The 14,569-nt window shown below is 37.3% G+C and overlaps 1 pseudogene; it reads right to left on the bottom strand.

Moving 5' to 3' along the window:
• LOC127631755 (MAP/microtubule affinity-regulating kinase 4-like) overlaps positions 1-14,569 on the bottom strand; it is a 52,500-nt pseudogene that overhangs the window by 23,691 nt on the left and 14,240 nt on the right.

Genomic DNA, 14,569 nt, shown 5'->3' with positions numbered 1-14,569 from the left:
ATTGCCTTTATATTTACTTTGTTAAAAAGTCCAACCTAAATATGAAGAATGCTATATACAAGGTGTGTGAGAACCCTACTTCTGAAAGCAGAACTTAATTGCAAGGACCACGTATGACAAAAGCAGGGAGGCGAAGAGACCAAGAAAAAGAGAGTGTGACTAAAAGAGAAATTGTGAACAACAATATATATAAAGGTTAAAGAGAGAGTAACGAAAAGTGACAAAGTGAAAATGAAAAATGCTAATGGCTGAAAGACTATGCAGAAGTGCTCATTTTTCACAAAATGCAGTCAGTCACCCTGGGAGAAAGGCAAAAAAAAAAAAAAAAAAAAAAATCTGTATTTTCTCTTGTTTTCCAGAAATAATATCTAAACATCCTTAACTAGACAAATTTACTTGTGTAAAAAAACAGACTTTTCTTGTTTTAAAGCAATAGTTCACCCAATAATTTGCAGTTCCAAACCCTTATGAATTGATTTCTCATGCAGAAAACAAAAGGAGATGATTTAATGAATATTATGTACTGGTACTGTCTTTTGGTAGTGGATAGTTCCTCACTTTAAACCTTAAAGTCAATGCGACTCAGTCAAAATCTTGACATTCGTGGCACATTTATGAGTGCTATTAGAGAAGCGTGTTGCAGTGGCATCCATGGTCACACTAGAACTTGCGTTGTTAGGGTAAATTATGACAGAATTTTAATTTTAGGGGGAGTTAGAGTTTTCCTCTGCAGTGAGAGTGAGAAGCAGAGAGACCATGTTTTGATTTCACCTGTTTTTTCTTCTTCAATGCCAGTCACTGTGTGTGTGTCCCATCAGTTCCTTTCCATTTACCATCCACTTTAATTTCAGGAGCCTGTCCTGTTCAGTTTAACTTTCTCAACCCTGGGCCAAAATCAGGGATAGACAAAAAGCACCACAACACAAAGCTCTAGCAACTGATATGAACTTATAGTTAAGTTTACATTCCAGCACAGAATAAAGCACAATGATCACAAACACAATGATTGATTAAATGTCACGAACGCTAGCAGAGCATGAGAATGAGGAAGAGCTTTTTGCTGAGCTAATTACCGAAATATTTGCATTTTTATCTCTACTGCTAGGCCATTTTTTCACATGTGTGTCACTGAATGTGTAGCACACATGACAGATGACCTCATATGCTTTATGTTTACCTTCTCTAAAGAGCAGAGAGAAATTTGAGGAAAGTTCACTTCACTGTCTGCTCACTGACAGCCTCCCTGAGGAGTTTTTCCTTCTCCATACACATACGTTTTCCTTTGGGCATAATTTGTTATGAAAAAAACTGGTACTGGAGCAGGTTTGCCCCTTATTTACATCAGGCACACGCCAGATAACAGATAATGATCGATTTGCCTCTCAAGTATTTTGAAAAATGAATTTGCTGATGCCTAACAAAGTTAATTAGATTTGAGATCTCAGCATAGTGGTGAAAGCAAGCGCAAATAGGTTTTAAATGCTGCAGCATTTAATATATACATTTACGGTTTGTCAAAGTAAAATTGACAGATTTCAATGTTTACAGCTGAAGTCAGAATTTTACATACACTTAGGTTGAAGTCATTAAAACTAATATTTTAACCACTCCACAGATTTCATTTTAGCAAATTACAGTTTTGGCATCTACATCTACTAGTCATTTTCCCAACAATTGTTTACAAACAGATTGTTTCACTTTTAATTGATTATATCACAATTCCAGTGGGTTAGAAGTTTACAGCAGTGCCTTTACGCAGCTTGAAAATTTCCCGAAAATGATGTCAAGCCTTTAGACATTTTGCTTCTGATATGGGATGTACTGAATAGGAGATGTACCTGTGGATGTATTTTAAGGCCTACTTTCAAATTCAGTGCCTCTTTGCTTGACATCATGGGGAAATCAAAAACAATCAGCCATGTTCTCAGGAAAAAAGTTGTGGACCTCCACAAATATGGTTCATCTTTGGGAGCAATTTACATACACCTGAAGGTACCACATTCATCTGTACAAACAACAGTACGCAAGTATAAACACCATGGGACCACGCAGTCAACATACCGCTCAGGAAGGAGACGCATTCCTAGAGACGAACATACAGTAGTTTGGTGTGAAAAGTGCAAATCAATCCCTGAACAACAGCAAAGGACCTTGTGAAGATGCTGGAGGAATCAGGTGGATAAGTATCTATATCCACAGTAAAACAAGTCCTATATCAGCAAGGAAGGAGCCAACACTCCAAAACTGCCATAAAAAAGCCAGACTACAGTTTGCAAGTACACATGGGGACAAAGATCTTACTTTCTGGAGAAATTTACCCTGGTCTAATGAAACAAACATTGAACTGTTTGGCCATAATGACCATCTTTATGTTTGGAGCAAAAAGGGTGAGGCTTGCAAGCAAAAGAACATCATCCCAAACGTGAAGCATGGGGGTGGCAGCATCATGTATGTGGGGGTGCTTTGCTGCAGGAGGGACTGGTGCACTTCACAAAATAGATGACATCATAAGGAAGGAAAATTATGTGGATATATTGAAGCAAAATCTCAAGACATCAGCCAGAAAGTTAAACAAATGGGTCTTCCAAATGGACAATGACCCCAAGCATACCGCCAAAGTTGTGGCAAAATGACTTAAGGACAACAAAGTTAAAGTATTGGGGCGGCCATCACAAAGCCCTGACCTCAGTGTACGTCATGTCAGGGCTCCCCGGCTTGAGGCAATGCCAGGAGGAGGGCCGGGCTGGAATGATGCACGCCCGGTCCCCAATCGGCCTGATGGGGGCGTGCGAGGGATAAAGGCGGCCGATGACGACAGTTCGAGAGAGGGAGAATTACGGGCAGCTGCCTTGTATGTGTTTGTGTGACTTTTTATTTAATTAAATATTATTTATATTATGAAGCCGGTTCTCGCCCCCTCCTTTCCCATCCTAACCCCCTTACAATATATTTTAACAGCAGACGTTAAATTTTGTTTTTAAATTCACTATTGTTTTATATAGAATTGTTCTATAGTCTATACAGTATTTAATGCAATTACATCAGAAGTAACCGTAATTAAATTACTGAAAAGTTTAGAGTAATCCCATACTAAACTTTTTTCAAAGAAAATGTAATTTAATTACAGTAATTCATTACTTAGTAATGCATTAAACCCAACACTTCTTTTGAATTACTGATAGAGCAATTATGTGCAAAAGGTCATTCTTATAGAAATGATTAAACACCATCTCATACAAGATTTTTACATCTTCCAGTAAAAACAATCTAAGTGGTGCTTCCATGTGCAAAACTAACCATGAGGGTGTTGTGGATGGTTGCTATGGCATTGTTTTTTCTGTGACAAATGTATTCTAAGGGGATTTTAGCTTGTTCCAATGTGTTTACTAAGATGTTTGCTAAGTGGTTGCTTATTAGTTCAAGCATAAAAAATAAAAATAGAAATAAAAGTAGGACTAGGTAAAAATACAGATTTTTTTTCCGATTAATTGCGTTATCCCGTTTATTGATTTCTTAAAATCCCAAGATCGATCTTTACTTTTACTTTAAAGTATACATACATTTTGGTTGTGTTGATTATGTGTTAAAGGGATAGTTTAACCAAAAATAAAAATTCTCATCATTTACTCATGCCATCCCAAATGTGAATTATTTTCTTTCTTCTGCTAAAGACAAATGAAGATATTTAAAAAATATTTCAGCTCTGTAGGTCCATACAATGCAAGTGAATGGTGGCCAGATTTGAGAAGGTCCAAAAAGGACATAGAGACAATATAAAAGTAATCCATAAAACACCAGTAGTTTAGTGAAAGTATAGATTTACAGTAAAAAAGGACTTTAATATCGATCAGTTTCTGATTGTTTCTGAATCAGAAACTGATCGATATTAAAGTCCTTTTTTACTGTAAATCTACTCTTTCACTTCCACATTCTGTTGTGGAAGTGGCTTTCACGTTCACATTCAGCCACCTACTGGTCGGAGTTGGTCAAAGTTTGAGATTTATAGTTAAAAAGGACCTAAATAATGATCCATTTATCACCCTCAAAAATCGTATCGCTTTTGAAGACATGGATTTAGCAACTGGAGTTGTATGGATTACTATTATGCTGCCTTTATGTGCTTTTTGGACTCCAACATTCACTTGCATTGTAAGGAACAACAGAGCAGAGATATTTCCACTTTCTAAATTAAGAAAAACTAAAAACTGAGAGCGATGGATTATGACAGTCAGATGAGAAAAGACGGTAAATGTAATGTCACTCTCTATAAGAAACCTGTGGTAACTCTTTTTGTTTTTATATATATATATATATATATATATATATATATATATATATATATATATATATATATATATATATATATATATATATATTTATTAATATATACATGCACATATACATATACAATGAGGGAAAAAAGTATTTCATCCTCTGCTGATTTTGTAAGTTTGCCCACTGACAAAGAAATGATCAGTCTATAATTTTAATGGTAGGGTAATTTGAACAGTGAGAGACAGACTAACAACAAATAAATCCAGAAAAACACATGTCAAAAATGTTATACATTGAATTGCATTTTAATGATGGAAATAAGTATTCAACCCCTCTGCAAAACATGACTTAGTACTTGGTGGCAAAGCCCTTATTGGCAATCACAGAGGTCAGATGTTTCTTGTAGTTGGCCACCAGGTTTGCACACATCTCAGGAGGGATTTTGTCCCACTCCTCTTTGCAGATCTTCTCCAAGTCAATAAGGTTTCGAGGCTGACGTTTGGCAACTCGAACCTTCAGCTCCCTCCACAGATTTTCTATGGGATTAAGGTCTGGAGACTGGCTAGGCCACTCCAGGACCTTAATGTGCTTCTTCTTGAGCCACTCCTTTGTTGCCTTGGCCGTGTGTTTTGGGTCATTGTCATGCTGGAATACCCATCCACGACCCACAATGATTTTGGTCTCATCTGACCACAACACTTTCACCCAGTTCTCCTCTGAATCATTCAGATGTTCATTGGCAAACTTCAGACGGGCCTGTACATGTGCTTTCTTGAACAGGGGGACCTTGCGGGCGCTGCAGGATTTCAGTCCCAGACTGAGGGAGATTGACAGTTCTTTTGTGTTTCTTCCATTTGCGAATAATCGCACCAACTGTTGTCACCTTCTCACCAAGCTGCTTGGCGATGGTCTTGTAGCCCATTGCAGCCTTGTGTTGATCTACAATCTTGTCCCTGACATCCTTGGACAGCTCTTTGGTCTTGGCCATAGTGGAGAGTTTGGAATCTGATTGATTGATTGCTTCTGTGAACAGGTGTCTTTAATACAGGTAACAAGCTGAGATTAGGAGCACTCCCTTTAAGAGTGTGCTTCTAATCTCAGCTCGTTACCTATATAAAACACACCTGGGAGCCAGAAATATCGGAGGGGGTCGAATACTTATTTCACTCATTAAAACGCAATTCAATATATAACATTTTTGACATGCGTTTTTCTGGATTTTTTTCTCTGAGCCAGCAGCACAGTCACTGTACACAGAAAGAAAAACGAACCCACTCTTTAATCCATTTTGTACAGAGAATGAGCACAAAACAGAAACACAGCAAAACAAAACATTTATTATAACGCATGTATACTACTATATTTTATGATTTTTACAATGACAGATACAATACAGATTATTTTTGCTTGAGTGTCCTTTCACCAATATGTTTAACTGATTTATAATTATTGTTTATACACAAATATACAGTATATTTTCCAATAAACACTTGTATAAGCCACTTCACTTAATACAAATCTGAATTTAAAAATAGATTAAAATCTAAGACTTTACAAAATGTGTCTTATCTTTGTTTTGGGCTATGTCTCACTTTATCTGTAAACCTGATATTTAGAAACAATTTCTGTTTAGGTGGAAATGTGTAAAGATAATTTACAAAATATTGGTCTAACTGATTATCGGCATCTCTGTAGCAGGGCCAGAAATAAATGAGGGCTTAGGGTAAAAATACCACACACACACACACACACACACACACACCCCCTGGGACGGGCTCTAATTTAATTGCAGAGACGAACACATCAGCTGTTCACCTGAGCCCTAAAGACAATCATCAGATAATCCAGCCCCTCCCTCTCGCTCCTTTCCTTATGCATCTCTCAATCGCTTCCTCACGCACAGGATTTCCTCGTTAATTTCCCAAACTTTTGCCTCATGTCACCGACCGTTGCTATAGTGACCTGGTATTAAGGCAGGGATTTATCTCACCCCCTCAGTCAGACAGCACTGGGTCGCTCCCTCAGCACCTGAGGGAAACCTGCCTCTGCCCTCTCTGCTCAGCTCTCACACTCTCTCTTTAGACAGCATTACTGCTGAGAGGTTCTCTGTTTATACATTCTCTCATATTTGTATTGCTGATCCCCCTCCATTCTCATTTCAGCTAACTTCCAGGCTTTATTATAGAAATAGTTCACGTGCCATTTTTTCCAGGGCCTGTCTCGTGGAACAAGCGCATGTAAAGAGTTTTCACTCTTTTTTTCTGTTTCATTAATCTGAAAACTGTTTGCAAGAAAAATTTTGTCTATGAGAATGCTGCAAATGATCTCCGATCATCTCAGGAGGTGCTGTGAGTTTAGTTTGCTTTATTTCCAGGCGGTTGTCATGCATTGAGAACGCAACTCTGTAGGTTTGATCATTTATATCTTTGTATTAAAGAAACAAAGACGAAAGTGATTCAATCGTAAAATAATACAAGACATGTTCACCTTGAAAATAAAATGTAGTTCTATTTTCTCTTCTTTGGGCAGCATTAACTGCGTTACCAAAATGCAGTACAAACACAAATTCGATAAGAACACACATTTGGCAGCATTATTTTGGGAACACAAGATAATTTCCTAGGCTTTATTATTATGATTATTATTATCTTTACATTTATAATTGCTTTTAGTTCTTAATCTGTATGCAATTAGTAATTTTTCACCTGTTGTTGTTGACAGATGCTTGTGTGATTGCAAATGGAGATGTTGGAGATTCGTTATTTTATTGCTTTTTTTTTTGTTTAGTTCAAAGTACAATTTCAAAATATCTTTTGTTTGTTTTTCGTATTTCAAGAAATGAATTACAATTTTGAAGAAGAATTAATAAAGCACAAATATTCACGACCCTCAGGAGGGGGGTTGACAACATAATCGTATATCGCAATATTTTTTTAAGCCAATAATCGGTAAAATATTTTTTACATTTCACCCAGCCCTACAAGGAACAGTGACTATTAATTGTTTTTGGGTGAGTAAATAATGACAGAATTAAAATTTTTGGGTGAACTATTCCTTTAATCAAACTTTGAGCTCCCTCCTCGTGTGGTTTTCTTTTTTCTTCCTTTGGCAAGAGGGATTTGCTTACAAAGCTGCTTATAAAGCTCTCTTTCGCTCATTGTTTCCCTCTGGCTGGTATCGTGGGTGAATGAGGTCTGTGTGGGTGGTGATGGACACAAACATTTGTCGAGCCCAGAGCGACGTGTCTGTGCAGGACCTCCTCACCTTGACCCCACTGCAGGCCTCCCAACAGTTAATCCAAACCTTGTGCTGGAAGCCTGCTCAAGCGGCGCACAGACAAAAACAGCCAAAAGAGCAACCTAACATATGCCTTTACTTATTTATTAGTGATCGTGCCTATGATGTTTAGTACAGTTACTGTATGTCAAGTTATATAAAGCAGGAATTTGGACAAATAAGATTTCAATCTGGGTGGAGCTACCCAAAGCAACGGCAACCAAGCAAGAAGCGGCCAACATAATTTTCTATCACTCGGTATGTGCTGTGGCTGGTTTGGACAAAAACTCAGATTTAAATGGACGAGATAGCTTGTAATGCTTGTCACATCATGTCTGGATAAGAACTGGTGTAATGATTTACATGTGGGCAATCTTTTAGCAGAATTGTCAAAGAGCCGCCTTTCCCTCTTATCAGACTAATCAGTCACACTTCAGCCTATCGTGCCTGTCCATACACCATTGGGAATAGAATAATTTTTCATCTCCGTCTAGATCTGTCAAGACCTTCCTCTTTCCATACCATTTCCAACTGCTCCGTGAAGAGGGGGTGAATTATGCAAATCTGAGGCTTGACATTTTTGCATGTCTGAGAAAGAGAACAAAACACCCACGCAACACTTCTGATATCAAATAATAGCTATGACAACCAATATTAGCATGTGAATTATCCTCTGCCACCAATCACTGCTGCGTAATTCTGTAATTCAAGTGATGAAAAAATGAAAAGTTGGTCATCATTTATTTAATTTATTTATTGATGTTGTTCCAAACCTGTATGACATTCTTTCTTCCTTGGAACACTAAAGGAAATGTTAGGCAGAAAGTAAGTCTCAGTCACCATTCATTTTGCATGTTTTTCTCATACAATGAAAGTGAATGGTGACTTAAAGCCCAAGTATACTTGATCGACTCATGCATGGTTGACTGCATTGCCTTTCTGAATATACTCTTCTGACCGCGAGCAAATACGAACACGTTTGATGCATGCCCACTATAACTTCTTTGTGATACTCTTTTAGTAGAATCAATGGCCGGCGCATGCGTCGTCGACGACTCGCAGAGACGATGACAGTGTCGCAAAATCTTGCCATTGCACGGCCAGGCCACGCGGACTGGATTATGACAAAATTTACATCATGCATTCTGTGCGCGGAAGTGGACGCGCAAAGTATTCTTTAGGATGGTTCTTTCAGGATGATTGTCAAGTGAGATAATAGCATCCTCATATGACCGGAGCAGCATGTCCTTCCCTGTACACAATCCCATTCTCACCTTAAGTGCTCTAACCCTCTGTCAATACCACACACACATACACACATAAGCACGTGCACATGTGCAGCCAGCTGAGTCCTGAAAGAATGTACCATACAGATGTGAAAATAAAAAACTATTGAGAAACATGACAAACAAACAAAATGTTAGTTAGCTATTTGCCGTTGGTCATTCACATGTCTGAGTGATGTTTCCAAAGAATGCACTGCAAATCAAACTGTGGGATTTTAAAGTACCTCTATAGCTCCCAGGCATCGGCCTATGCCCATGCTGTTTTCCTGCTATTGATCGGTATCCCAGAGAGAGAGAGAGAGAGCAGGAGAGCGAGAGAGAGGGATGATCACACAGAGATCAAAGCAGATCGTCTCATCTGTGCACGTTAAAGTCAAAGCTGCCTCTGGGGGGCCAAACATCAGGAAAGGAAGTTCCAGAGAGAAAACCTTTAACTTACTAGATTGGGGGGTTTGGGGGTGAGATGCGATATATCAAAGTATTGTGACATCTTTAATTTTTGATGTGAATGACAACAAGGCTGTGAGGGATAGATATCTCTTCAATGGGTTGAGCTTTTTTTTAAGTGTTTTGGATCACTCTGCTGACAAAACACTGGAAAAAAAAACATCTTTCCAAGAAATTTCAGTTGACAAAAACTCCATAAGAAAACATAAGTAAAGGAAAACTAAATGTGATCTACAAGCTTTATACAGCTTTATACAGTGGATGCAATTGGAGGAGACTTGAAGTCTATTCCTCACAGACTCCTTTTTTTAATTCACATCAAAAATATAACATGTGAATAAGGTCTATGACTAACCCTACACAATCTGGAAATACACAACACTCTGCATGCCCTGAACTAGTGATAATCTCATAATTAACAAAGCTTATATAAGTAAGCCATGTGTATTTGTAGTTAATCAGAAATTATCTTGAAGCGTTTGGTGGCGATGAATCTCTGGCGTGACTTAAGTATGTCAAGTTCAATATGTCATCCTCTTGTACTCTGTTCTTTAAGCAGTTTAAGAGCTATAATCTGCTCTGGTTTGACAAGGATTTATATTTCTTCTAATATCAACATAATTGCACCTATTACTTTCATAATACACGCTCCTGGCCTTATTTTGAACAATTCATCGGAGTGCCTTTGTAAACTATAATAAAATACAAAAGCTTGCTCCACCTTTGACACCACGCCTTTTTGGCTGACTTCACAAAGTCCTCAAAAAAACTCATTCTCTTATGCAATGGCCCCTTTTCATGATCCAAGTAATTCCTGAACACATTTTTTTTCTTGTTGAATATTCTGCTTCACTCGGAAATGCATCATGTTACGGAAGTAATTCAGGTTGCAAATGTCGTTTCATATTGACATTAAAGGCCAAAGTTTAATTCAGTTTTTTTGTGCTAATGGAAGTTTAGCAAACACTGTACATGATGGAAATTTCGGCATCAGCACAGTACGCACAAACAGTCCATGTCTTTGTACCAAGTCGGCGCATGAGCCGGGCATTAACAATGCTAAAAGAGTATCACAAGTACTGCTGGGTAAGAGTGCTCGACCATGCACAAAATGGAAAGGCAAGCAGAAAAATTAAGTATACCATAGTCTTAAAATATTCCAGTCTATATGGGACAGAGGAAGTACAATCATCTGAAACCAGCAGCGAGATGTCTCTACCTCTTACATTATTTCATTTACTTTCATTCTCTCCGATACACCAATTTTAAATCGCTAGTTACACATCGTTATATTAACACCACAAATTCAACAATACCGTAACAATACCATGAAATATATAACCGCATACATGCATTTGCCAGCCAAACCATGCTGATTTAGGGCTATTCACTTTCTCATATCATGTTATAGATGCTCCTTGCTTTTCTTATACACTGGCTTGCTTTCTCAGGATCTCTGCTCCTGTGCTACGGCCCCACTGGAGGTCCCCACCCCCTCTTGGTTCAGTTCCCCCCATTGTTCGTCTGTCTGGAACGCCGCTCCTGGATGCAAAGGACTTGAATGAGGGACACCCAACCCCCAACCCTTCTTCACCCATGGTGAATACTGCCGCTCTCCTCAAAGGTTTTTTTTTCCATTAGAGTAGCACGAGTTCTTATGATGGGGCCCCACACCACCCCAATCATGTACCCCAACCCTTTCATACACACAAAACCACACACACACACACTCACCATTAAAGGCAAATTCCATGTCTGTCCTGGCCTTACTGAAATCCAGCTGCTGGGAAAGTTCATGGTCAGCTGATTGTGCTCTAATCACCCCCCACCCCTCTACCCCTCTCTGAGTCTGAATGGGATTAAACAGAGGAGATCGGTGGAAAAGAGGAGAATGAGGTTGCTGGCAGATCTCCAGCACTGTGGCTGCATCAGATTAAGAAAACCTCTTGTTTTTCACTAAACATGACACCGCAAGTTGGGAGCTTGTCTGTTTGACATGGCTCCCAAAAGATGTCGGTGAATATCAATGAATAACATGAGGGTTCTTTCAATATTGCAGATTATGGGAGTCTTGAACAGAGGTAACTACTATTTACTGATTAACAATTGGTGATAATATTTTTTAATTATCGTTTATCTGCTCAAATCTGTCGATAGTTGCATTTTTATTGCTTTGTGTTCCTCTGATGCTGTTTTCATGCAATTTTTTTTTTAAAAAGGTGACTACATGTAAATGTATCCTGTCAGCTAGGGCTGAAACGATTAGTTGACATTATCGACAACGTCGAAAATTATACAATGCAAAAAAATATTTCTTTTTGATTTGTCTTTTTTGGTTTGTTTTCTAATATAAATATCTAAAACTCCTTATGTACATTTATTTTAGCAGCTATACTGCAGAAGACATTTTTTTTAGCTGAGAATTTTGAATATAATATTTAATTTATTGAAATATTTTAAAATATAAAAAAATCCTTAAAACAAGATATATTTACCTGAGAAGCAACATATAAGATATTTAGACTTGCTTTTAGAGCAAAAATCTTGAATATAATATAGTTTTTCTTTACTGCACTGGCAGAAGTATGAACAAGTGAAAAATACACTTATCAAAATACACTTATATTTAAGATACATTACCTTAAAGCAAGTCTAAATATCTTATATGTTGCTTCTCAAGTAAATGTATCTTGTTTTAAGGATTTTTAGACAATTTTAAATGGAAAACAAGACAAAAACACTTGATAACAATAGGATATTTTGCAGTGAATTGTTTTTATTAATTAAGCAATAAAAATCCAATTCGTTTTTCCACTTTAATTCAGTGAATGTCATTAAGAGGTATTTTTAAAAGATGATTTTGTCCTTTTTATTGTTAGTAAGCATGTTTAATACAACCTTTTAAGTCGGGGCACAAGCTGAATAGTCGGTTAAGAGCTATTGATTAATCGTTGCAATAATCACTCGAATAATCGCTAGATTAGTCAATTATAAAAATTTGCGTTAGTTGCATCCCTACTGTCAGCAAATACATTGTGTCTCCAACTTGAAGTGCATAATAATAAACCTTACTCCTCATTAAACCACATCTGGTGAAATATATATATATATTATACACACAAAACCCTTCATTGTTGAATATATAGGCTATAAAAACCTTAATTTGGCTTTTAAAGTCTCCATTTCAAAATAAGAGTCTCTGAATAAGTGTATAAAATAATAATAAGTCTATTTCAGGCTTGTTAATATTTAAAAGTCCGGCATTATGCCCCAAATCTTAAATATTTTTATCATGTAATTATTGGGATTTTGGTAGCAAAACAAACTGCATATGTGATTTTATTCATTTTGCCTCAATTTCTGTGCAAAACTTTTTTTTTACATTCTCTAAATCGATAAAAAACGGCTAATTAATCAGTTATCTGCCTTTTCCACCACCTTAGTTTTTCGTCTCTGCAAAATCCACTGTCGGTTGTCCTCTAGTCTTGAATGTTTCTAGTTGAGCCTTGAAATTTATGTAGAAATGACTGTAAAAGTCAAACTTTTCTGACAGGATTATACAATTTTTACATTTGCCAAAACACGTTAAAAGTGAAGTCTGTAACTTCTGTGCCACTTGCATGACCAAGCAGAATTGCAAACACTCTCGAATGACTAAACAGATAGTTCTACCCTAAACTCTTGCCATTGGTTAAGCCAATGTTACTATGTGGGGCTGGTCGAGATGCTCATACAAAAAGAACAATATATCGAAAGCACCACAAAACTACAGTTCTTACACTTTTGGGGGAAATCAACCTACGACTGGCTAACTTACAGTTGTCTCTGCATATTAAGCTGGGATAGTGGTAAAAATGTCTCACACCTATAAAATGTAATGATGTTGTACATATGAGTTAATTCATTGTAACTAAGGATGATTTGTATATTACTAAAACAAGATATTTTCACTATATTGAATTGATACAAATCAATTAAACATCCAGATTAAATAGACATAAGGGCCTAGTTTGGCATCCAGATATCATTAGTGATTTAATCCCGTGATTTATTTCAAACTCAATTCTCCAACAGTAGGACTGAAAATTTTCATAATAAGCACACCTGCCCTGTTTAGTCATCCTAATGAAAGGACAGTTGAATGTAATCAGCAGGGTTCAGTAAAAGAGAGAGCGAGAGAGAGATGATAATAAAGAAATAGAGGGAGAGGCAGAGAATTCCTGAGAGTACAAGAGGGACGAGCTCTGGGAAGGGAGTCGGACGAGATGGTGTGCTAGGAAAAATAATGCTGACAGGTGAGCAGGCGTGCATTTGTGCTGCAGTGTCCGATGCAAAGAACAAAGACACCTTCAGCCCCACCCCATATGAGGTGCCCAATATACTGAAGTAGCCAAAGCATTTGGCCAATCAAGGCCAACACACATCACTTCACAGATTTTTACAACAAGACATCCGTAAACTGTTATCAGCAAATGTATCTCATGCCTAAAGTCTGCCATCACATGATCAACCTGATATGTTGTTAGGAATCTTTAGCACTTCAGAAATGCATTTATCCTTCTTTTGAAAACTTTGGAAAAATCCTAATCATTATTCAGGCCTAGCTGTGCAAACAACAAACAGAAACAAATCCTGGAGGTGCCAATAAAGCAGTATACTGGTTTCCTTGTATTTATGATTATAATGCATTCATTGTTTTTATTGCAGTCTTTTTGCATTCATACTTGTCCATACATATTTTCAGTAAAATAGGGTTTGTCACGCAGAGTACACCTCCTGCACTATAAATACACCATTATTCTTGGTTTAGTAGTAACTGATAAGTTAAAAAGGACAAAAGATAAGCTAAAAAGAAAACATGGGCAAATACACAAAAAAGGTGTAGTATTTACCTTTAAGGATTACGTTATCTCCACAGAGCCAACTCAGCTGAAACAAGAACTGCAAAATATGATAACTTTCCCAACAATTCTCTGAATTTCAACAACAGCTTTTTCTTATTTGAAATGCTTTTCTCATCTTTCCTCGCAATTTCCAACGAATTCATATATTTAGCTGGAAATTAACTTGAAGACAAGAAACAGAATACTTTAAAATTTTTCAGATTTCAAACTAAATTAAAAGGCAAACAGATAAGGAACCCAGCCAGCTCTAAAGATATTACAACAAAGCACAGTCCATCTCGGAGTATCCATCAAAACAATAGTGATAAATCAGAGGTCAAAGGACATGTTTTTACAGACCACTGCAAAACAGGCTGTAATCAATCTATTGTAATCAATTTG

Source organism: Xyrauchen texanus, chromosome 38 (assembly GCF_025860055.1).
Source record: "Xyrauchen texanus isolate HMW12.3.18 chromosome 38, RBS_HiC_50CHRs, whole genome shotgun sequence".
Taxonomy (NCBI): domain Eukaryota; kingdom Metazoa; phylum Chordata; class Actinopteri; order Cypriniformes; family Catostomidae; genus Xyrauchen; species Xyrauchen texanus.
Note: the sequence above shows the minus strand (reverse complement) of the source record. Positions and strands in the feature narration are given on the sequence as shown.